This window comes from Tupaia chinensis, unplaced genomic scaffold (genome assembly GCF_000334495.1).
Source record: "Tupaia chinensis unplaced genomic scaffold, TupChi_1.0 Scaffold000377_5, whole genome shotgun sequence".
NCBI classification, from domain to species: Eukaryota; Metazoa; Chordata; class Mammalia; order Scandentia; family Tupaiidae; genus Tupaia; species Tupaia belangeri.
In genome coordinates, this window is record NW_006159879.1 from 1,752,544 (window position 1) to 1,762,164 (window position 9,621).

At 60.2% G+C, this 9,621-nt stretch overlaps 1 protein-coding gene across 1 annotated transcript in view; it reads left to right on the plus strand.

Moving 5' to 3' along the window:
* The window catches only part of MYT1L (myelin transcription factor 1 like), a 406,891-nt gene that overhangs the window by 224,111 nt on the left and 173,159 nt on the right, over positions 1 to 9,621 (plus strand). The window contains 1 exon segment of the mRNA XM_006153537.1: positions 5,055 to 5,207. The gene's annotated coding sequence lies outside the window, so the exon portion shown is untranslated.

Below are 9,621 nucleotides of genomic sequence, written 5' to 3' on the forward strand. Positions count from 1 at the left end.
CGCATTTTTTTTTTTTTTTTTTTTTTCTTGTTTTGGAGAGGTTTTTGCTATAAGGCGCGTGCGCTCACCAGACAGACAGAGAGACAGAAGGAGAAATCAATCACCCCCTAGGGGGGATGGCCACGCAGCAATCCCTTCTCCATTCTCTTCTCTGGATCTTGGGCACGCACGCACACGCACACGGCGTGAGTTTAAGCCACCGGACCTAGGACTTGAACCACGGTCAACTACGTGGGAGTCCAGCGACATACCCATTATGCTAACTGCTGGTCCCACAGCTTGCGCTTTCTGAAGCGTGTTCAGAAACCTCGCTGCTGCCTTCGCCTGCAGCTCACGCCAAGCTGGCCCACACGCTTCCTTGCAGGCCGGCAGGGCGTGGAGCTGCGGCAGGGATGCGGACAGCAGTTGCCAGAGAGCTCAGAGGTGCCACGAGTGCCGGCCGTGCCACCATCCAGAAGGAGCTCGGAGGGCTGCCCTGGGCACTCCGGAGCACAGTCCCACCTCACCCCCGACGGAGGCCGCTGGCAGCTCGGGAAGGAAGCAGGGTCTCAGCCCAACCTGGGGAGAAGCAAGAGACTGGGGGGGATGCACATGTCGCATGCGGTGCCGTGTCTGCGGTGGTCACAGCCAGGTCCTGCCACACAGCAAGAAGAGCACGGGCACGGTGACCCACCGCACGGACACGGCCCCGGTGAGGCTGAGACCACGTGCTCGGGGAGCACCTTAACCACACAGGGTCCGACGGCCCGCTTGGACCACGCCCTCTGAGGCCTGAAGCAGTCACCTAGGCGCAGGTCCCTGTGTGGCAGCTGGTGGAGGGCACTCGGTGGAACTCACAGGGTCCCATGTGGATGGAACACAGTGACCCTCCCACCAGCCCCAGGCCAGCAGGGCTCAGGCCTCTGCTGTGAGCACAGTCCTGACTCTGAGCAGCTCACTGGTGCCAGGTGAGTTAGTGACAGGAGGGCGTGGACCCCAGCAGGTGCCCAGGCCCATGAGGGACCCTCACTGAGCTACAGCTGGGCCTTCAGGAGCTCCCTGGTCAGTCCACACCAGTTCCAGCTCAGCAGGCTTCTGGCACGATGGCCGTGTCTAAGCACCTGGCACCCTGGGACAGCCCTGACACCTGGGCGCCACAGCCAGTTTCTCCACGGCAGGCCGCAAGTGTGGGCTCACAGCCTGGCTCTGGGCCTGGGTGTGGGGCCAGCTCAGCCCCCACCCTCCGAAGGCAGGGCCGAGCAGGCCATGTGGGGCAGTGGGCGGACACAACTGAGCAGCTCTGGCTGCGAGTCCACCCTGGGGCCAGGGCAGGAGCGAGGCTGACTCCGAGGCTCAGGAAGCCTCCGCTGGCTCACTCGCACCTCCTCACGCTCCGTGGGGAGTCCTGTGGCTGCCTCTAACGGCAGCATCATGATGGGATAACCTATGAGCTCCCGCTCGGCTGTGCGCCTCGGTGGGGCTCAGTACATCCATGGGCACGTGCAGGTGCCACCACAGTCGACGTCCACACCCCTCAGAAAGGAACCTGGCGTGGTGGCCTGGGGCTAAGGTGGCTGGATCCCATGTGGTCAACTGTGGTTCAAGTGTCAGACCCAGCAGCTTAAGATATACACACGTGTGCACATGTGCCCAAAACCTGAAAGGAGAGTGGAGGGGAAGGGACCATGGCTATCGCCCCCGGGGGCTTTCTTAGTTTCTCTCTGTCTCTCCGATGAGTGCACAAACGTGCCCTATAGCAAAATGTAAAAACAAAGGAAAAAGAAACCTCCCATCTTTAGCTGCCCTGCCATCTGCTGCCCCCTGTTGCCAGGCAACCACTGGTCCCCTATGCCTCCGCTCCTGTCCTGGGCATCTCCTGTAAATGCAGTCACATGGCACGTGGGCTTTGGGGAGCGTGTGGCTCGTGGAGGAGTTTCCGGTCCTTTCCCGGCTGGGTAACGCCCCATCTCGTGGGTCATTGTGTGCCACTCACTCCTCAGCAGTTGATTGAAGTTCAGGTCACATTCTGGTTTTCCAAATGACGCAGCAGTGAGCATGCACTGCAAGTTTCTTCGTGTTCGTGTTTTCATTTCTCACCGAGCAGTGGGGCTGCTGGGTCATGCGGGAACTGTGGGTAGTCCTTCGAGGAGCTGCCGGAAGTGCCGTGAAGTGGCTGTGCTACCCGGCGTTCCCACTGGCGCTTCAAGGGCTCTCAGTTCTCCGCACCTCGCCAGTGCTTGTCCTCGTGCACCTCGCCACGTGAAACCATCCTGGCCGTGGGAGTGCTTCTCGGCCAGCTTTGATTTGCATTTCTCTGGCGATTAATAGTATTGCTTGTTTATCACGTGCTTGTGGGTGCCTCACATATCTTCGTTGAAATTGTGACTTCAGATCGTTGGCATTTTTTAAAATTGGATTGGTCGTCTTTTTACTATAGAGTTAAGAATTATTTATATATTCCAGACAGAATTTCCTTATTAGTATGAGATTTGTGAAATTTGTCCTCCCTTCCATGGGCTGTCTTTTCACTTTGTTGACGGCATACTGGTAGCACCAATTTTTGTTTTTAAATTTTGATAAAAGTTTTTCTTGAGTTGTTCATCTTTTTGGGGTCATGTCTGTAACTCCTTGCTAAATCCAAGGCCATGAAGATTAATCTACTTTCTTCTATGAGTTTTATAGGTTTAGTTCTCTCCTTCGGGCCTTTGATCCATGGGAGTTCTCATTCGTTTCTGGCGTGAGGCAGGGGTCGACATTTATTCATGTGCACAGTGACATCTGCTCGTCCCAGCACCATTCATTAAAAAGCCTTTCCCGTCTGAATGGCCCTGCTGTCCTTCCGCAACTTCAGCTGACGACGGGCAGGTGCGCCGTGTCCGGGCTGCCCACTCTGCCACCGGGCGCTGCGTCTGCCTCGGCTGCCCCTGGCGCTGCGTCTGCCTCGCCTGCCGCTCTCTGCTCAGTCTCCATTGCTTTGCTGTGAGCTTGGATCAGCAAGCATGCGCCCTTTGCTCTCTGCGACATCAGCCGTGGCGTGTCCCCAGGATCATGGAGGCTACTAAGCGAAGCGACAGCAGAGCTGGGAGGCCATGCTGCCCGGTGGCTGAGCTGTAGCTGGGCAGCAGCGGTGACAGAGAATGTACCCAGATAAGCACAAGGTGTGGAGGGGCACAGAGGAGGCCATCTGCAGCGGCCGGGGTCACTGAGGCAGGTACTCGTCCCAGAGGGACTCAAAGAGATGAGTCAGACAGAAGGTGCAGCCCATGGAGAGACTGTGCGTGACACACAGAGTGGGCCAGGGAGGTGTCTCAGCAGCTCTGAAAGTGTGGGGAGGGTCCCGGCTTTACGAGGGGTCCAGCCTTGAACACACAGTGTTCAGGGGAGCGCTGGGGAGCTGGTTTGTCTTGAAGCTGGTGTAGACACGTCGTCTGCAGGAGGTGTGTCTGATGAAGTAGCAGAAACGGCCGGGGTTGGGAGTAGGCCATCAGGAAAGACGCTCTCTTGGCGTCCAGAGCAACAGTGAGACCCCAGGCCATGCTCGGGTCCAGGGAGTGGTACAAGGAACCAGAAAGGAGAAACTAAGGATCAGAAAGCCACGGGGGACGGGGCTGAGTGACTCACAGCACCTGGGTATGGGGCAGGACACGGGGTCCTGGGCCGGCCAGTGCACACAGTCGCTGCTCCCTGACACCCGGACATAGAGCAGAGGCTCGGTGGGGATCCGGCCAGTCACTCTTCAGTCCACAGGGCTCTATGGCCTGTCTGAGATTTCTAAGTGGGGAGCTCAGAAGGCATTCGGAACGACACGAGAGGCAGAGGTGACAGATGGGACCAGCGGCTCAGTGGGCCCCATCACAGCTTCTCTCTGCAGTTTCGGTTCCAAGGACAACGATGGTCTGAAAGTACTAGATGGAAAATTCCAGAAATAAGCAATTCATACGCTACAGACTGCACGTCGCCTTGCACATCACGGCGAAGTCGCACCAGCCCTGTGGTCCAGCCCGGGGCGTGGCCTATCCCTGGTCAGATGGCCTTAACCACCACGCCACCTGCTGGTCCCAGGATCTTTCGTTTTAAATGGCAAAGTTGAAAAGAAGGGTCAGTCTCGCCTGCTGCCTTCCCCTTTAGAGAGATCTCCCACACCTCCGCCCTGGGATCTTGGTCACTCTGGGCTGGCAGGACGGGCAGTGACGTACTCGCCTGCAGGTGCATGGAAACCTGAGGGAGGGCCTGCTGAGTACTGGGGAAAACGGCTTCTGCCTCCTTTTCACTCCCCGCCTGGCTTCCTGTGCTGAGGGTCCTGGGAGAGCCGCGTGCAGCCGCTGTGAAGTCCAGGTCGCCAATGCCCCGGGCTCTTCCTTCACTGGCTGGCTCAGAACAGCCCCCGAAGATATTCAAGGAGACGGGCCTTGGAGTCGGTGGGCTCCTCTGGGTCGCCCCGGGGACCCTCAGGCGTCAGCATCCCCTGCCCCAGGCCCTCCCACCACAGAGCTGTGTTCCGCCCGTCCTCGTCCCCTAAGCTCTTCCTGGGGAGGCAGAGCGGGCGTCACCAAATGACAGAGCCTGGATTTGCGAGCCGTCATCCGGTCTCCCTCGTGGCCCTGCCCCTGCTGGCTGGGGGCTTCGAGAAAACGTGCACCCTCCCAGGTATCACGCTTCACAGAATTAGCACGGCATGTGATTGGCGCCGAGGTGAGACAGCAGCTAACTCCCCCACTCGTCGGCAGCCCCGACGTCCCCCCAGAAACCACTAAACAGGAGCGTGGCGTAAAGCGTGACGTGGAGCTGCCCACCTGGGAGACAAGGTCTCTGCCAGGCGGCCTGTAAGAAGGTGGTGGGTGCCAGAACCGGCGAGAGCCCAGGGTCCAAGCAGGCTCTGCCGGCTGACACGGATGCCCATGCAGGGTGTTTCAGAGGACGGACCCTAGCCAGGGCAGAAGAGCAGGCCTCGGCTGGGGCTCGACGTCGGTCCTGGAGGAAGCTGGAGTCTGAGGCGGGGTGGGCGCCCCGCTGGGCTTCTCCCTGACGCGTCCAGGTGCTCACTGGCTGCCTGTGCTGGCTTTCTTACTTTGCAGATGGAGAAGTCGAGGCACAGAGAAATGAAGTGACTGCCCTGGTCACAAGTCGGAAGGACCAGGATCGGGACTGAGACTGTGCCTCCCCCCGGCCTGTGCCCTGCCCGCGGAGTCACGCTGCCTCCGTTCCTGGGAGAGAAGACTTCCGGCAAGGTATGTGGGGGCCGTGCTTCTCGGGGCGCTGCCTCAGTGAGGCCAGGCGAGTGAGGGAGTGCACATGTGTGCGTGCGTGTCTGTGCATGTGTGTGAGCACGTGTGTTAGGGACTGCAGCAGCTCTCCTGCCCTATGTGCCTGGCCTGCCTGCCACCAGTCCTAGAAGGCTCTGGAATTCTAGAGGTGGTCAGCTTCCCTAGAAATCCACCATGGGTCTCCAAGCCCCAGATCCAGGCAGGAGCAGCCCTCCCCCATCAGCGGGTTTGGCCTTTGCTCACGCACATGGCTGTGGTGGTCAGCGAGGCCACCCCCGCTGTGGTCAGGGGAGGCCACCCCTGTGGGGGTCAGGGGAGACCACCCCACGGAGGTCAGTGAGGCCATCCCCGTGGTGGTCAGTGAGGCCATCCCCGTGGTGGTCAGCACGAGGACACTGGGCTTCATGCAGCCCTCTCCCACACATGCTCCCTACCACGTGCAATGCTCCCTCCTACTCCCCTACAGCTGCTCTGGAACATTCCCTGTGTGGCCGTGGTCTCTCCGGGGCCCCCTGCCTCTCACCTAGGAGACCCTTCCATGATGCGCCGCTTACCCTGCTCCGAGGGCTCCTTGGACGATGCGTCTTGCTCAGCGGAGCAGTTGTCTCGGGGAGAAGGGCCTCCCCGACAGGGAAAGGGTGCCCAGTAGCCACCACTCCATGTGCCGCATGGCCCATGTGCCCAGGCTGGCCTGTCCTTCCTCACGCGTGTAGAGTCAGAGCATGACGGTGTTTCACGTACACTAAGCGTGTCAGCGTCACCGTCTTCACTGCGGGGACCAGAGAGCCCTGTCCTCGTCCGGAGGTTTGTCAGTGATTATAGGCCCAGGTAAAGAGCCAGAGGACAGGAAGAACACGTGTGTAGCTCACCTCCATCTGTGCTACCCTAGGCCAGCTCTCTCCAAAATTTGTACCTTACCCTTTTTTCTCAATTGCCAAAAGGCACACGCACTCAGCAGAGAGAGCCGGAGAGCGAGGCGGTGCCACGGGGCACTGCCACACTGCAGTCCCGTCTCCATCTCTCTGTCCTGTCGGGATCTGGGGCTACACGCACTCCTGGTGAGGTGTTCAAGCTGCCTGGGCGAGGATGCGAGCTGTGGGTGACCACTTGAGACCCGGCTCCCCGACCACCAGCTCCAGGGCCGGCCAGTCACCGCTGTTCGAAGCACTTCTCTGGGAGTCATCGGCGCATCTCACGGTGGACACTGTGCACGTGGGTACCGCACTGGCCTCCGGCCCGCACAGCACCCACGGCCCTGTCCTCTACCTCCCAGCACTCCCCAGAAAGGACAGGCCAGCAGTTCGGGCCAGAGGTAGTGTGGTCAAGGTGCCGGACCCCACGTGATTGACTGCACCCCTACGTCCCAGAGCAGGAGGCTCACACAACAGCTGGTGCACGTGGTTGTGTCCGAATCCCGCCACAAGCGCGGAGGAGAAGGGATTGCAGCGTGGCCATCCCCGGGGGTCAGCTCTTACTTTCTCACTTCCCTGCTCTCTGTCCGGTCGCTAGTGAGCACACGTGCCCCAGAGCAAAACTGAAACACTAAAACCTGAATTGAAAACATATTTCTGAATTTAAAAATCTCTCTCTATATATATATGTGTGTGTGTGTGTGTGTATATATATAATGCTAGAAAACCACTAGATAGCTTCAAATACCTTTATAAATAGACCATTCTGGTAATATTTTTCTATGTCAAAATATACTTAAATTTCGTTCTAATTTTGTACCGCTTCATCGGAGTTTAAATTACGGAGAACTGAAGGTGGAAATCGCTCTGTACTGACCAGCTGTCAGCTCACGGAGGGCCTCGAGGACCAAATCACGTTTAGCGCTAACTGAAAGTCACCCTTAGTCACACGGTGCTTCCCGCAGTTCTCAAGAAGAGCTGCATTCGAGTGCTCTCCCACCCAGAGCGGGGCCTCCAGTGGACACAGGAGTCAGTTGGAGGAAGGACGTCCCACGGGTGGAGGGACAGGCCTCAAGGCTTTGATTGGCTGGGCCTGGCGATGGCACAGGGTGGGTGGGGTCTCAGTCATGGTGCTGGGTTGGGGTGGTGGCCAGTCTGAGGGCTGGGGCTTTAAGTGACCGACCAGATTACCCATACCTGTACTTCGTACGAGGAAAATGCCACCGGTAAAGTCCTGAACGAAACGCAGAACAAAGCAAAGCGACAGCCAGAGGACACCCGTGTGACGGCCAGGACAGGGGGGCCCCGCCAGCACTGCGGGGGGCAGACACGGGAGGGGCCGCCCCTTAGCACGGGAGGCAGCCCATTAGTCTCTCAACACGGCGGTGCCCAGTTCAGCAGAGGAGAGGGCGTAAGAGCGCCCGGGAGAGGGAGAGCGGCCGGGCCAGGAGCAGACCTTGACCTGGCCAGTGGGGAGCGGAGGGCAGCGGCCAGCAGCGGGCCTTGCTGCACCAGCGAGACCGGCTCCATGTGGCCCCGCTCTGCCCTCACCTGCAGAATGCCCGCCGCACCTGCCAAGAAGGGCACGGGTCTTCCCCAACGCTCTCAGTACGCCAGCCTCACCTCTTCAGGAAACGCCGTGGTCGTGCATGCGGGGAGACCCCGCTCGTTCAGTCCCTGAGTAGAAGATGAGGAGTGAGCGCAGTGAAACCCCAATGCCCATGAGAGGGCGGGGGCTGGCACACGAGGCCCACGCCTTCTGCCCGCACAGCTGTCCACGGCACACGCGCGGCCCTGGGCACGACCTGGGGGGCAGCCGTGAAGCGCAGTGGGGTGGACAGTGACGTGGCACTTGTGTCCCCAGGCCGGTGCACTCAGGTGTGCAGGAGGCTGGAGGGAATGGGGGGGCCACACAGCCCAGACCACAGTGCCACGTGACCTGGTCAGGAAGGGACAGAAACGGGTCAGACACAGCTCTCAGTCCTGGCAGGGAAGTGCAGTCACTCCATGTAGGAGGAGACAACCCAGAAGCCCTGGCCTGAGGCCGGCCCCTCCTCAGAAGGTCTGGGGCCCAGCTTCTCCCACAGTGAAAGAGCCCCCATCAGGAAGTCCGCAGGCGAGGGCTGGCGAAGGCCGGGCAGTGCTGGGAGAGGGTGGCGTGGCGGAGGCGGCCGCAGACATTTAAGGAGGAGATTAGGGTCAGATGCCCTTTGGGCGCCCCACCTTTGTCTGGGACGGAGAGGCGTTTCCTCTGAGGGGAGAGCACCTGGCCTCGATCCCCCGTGGAACCAGGGGGAGGGAGACGGGCGTGGCGTCTTACTGAGGGCGGGACCTGGGTCACCACACTCATGGGCAGAGGTCAGAAGTGGTGCCCACGGGGTCTGGAAGGCACCACGGGGCAAGTGTGGGGGTGCCGCACCCTGGGAAGCTTGGCAGCAAAGAGACAGCCAGTCCGTGCTGAGAAGTGGGGGGCTGAACCCGGCCAGAGACAGGAGGAGGTCCAGGAGGAGGACACTTGGACACGCTGGGGACAGGGTGGGCAGGGGACAGCCCTGAGGGCACTTTGGGAGGGGGGAGGAGGGTGAGCAGGGGACAGCCTTCAAGGTCACTTTCGAGGGGGAGGGTGAGCAGGGGCAGCCCTTGAGGTCATTGTTGGGAGGGGAGGAGTGGACAGGGGGGAGGGGGAAGGGGCGGCAGTGCTGACTGATGAGCGAGAGTGGAGCAGGGTCCAGTGTGGATTCTGTGTGGCGTCTCCCTGGCGGGGTACCCTGGGCCAGCCCCGCCTCTCTATGTCTGTCCCTGTGCCGGGAGTGGAGACAGAGGCGGCTGGGCCCCAGAGCGGCAGGAAGGTGAGCTGGCAGGGTAGGTAGACTCGGGGAGCCGGCCCAGGGAGCGCAAGGCCAGGATGTTACTGGGGCCCAGACCCTCCAGGGTGAGAAGTGCTGGCAGCCCAGGCCCCCCTGGGGGACCCCCGTGCCTTTCCTGTGATGGAAGCCAAGGGAGGGCCGAGGGCGGGCACATGCTCGTGATGGTGCATCTGCACCCCAGGGCGGGCTCAGACCGCAGAGCCGTGGGCTGCCCTGGCGCGGGGCGGCTCAGAGCTGACTACTATGAAGTCCTTCCCCGGCTCCCAGGGTTCCGTCCTCAGTGGTTCTCCTGCTGTCCCAGAAACCTTCGGATCGTGAAAACTAGTTAGTGGGGTTAAAGAAGATTGTCAGAGCTCAAGATAAATGCTCTCAGCGAGCAAAGAAGCTCGTATCCCCCCACACACTTCTGTAAATGTAACCAAACTTTCAGCCCCAGGCGTCACCAGGCGGACGGTGCACCCTGGACCCGACATCCCGGTTCAGAGAACCAAGAGACCACGAAAGATTTGGCGTTTAGAAAAGGTCTAAGTACACAGAAGGCCCCCCGATCCAACCCGCGCGGGATGCCACACACATCTGTAGTGTTTAACCCCCAGGGAA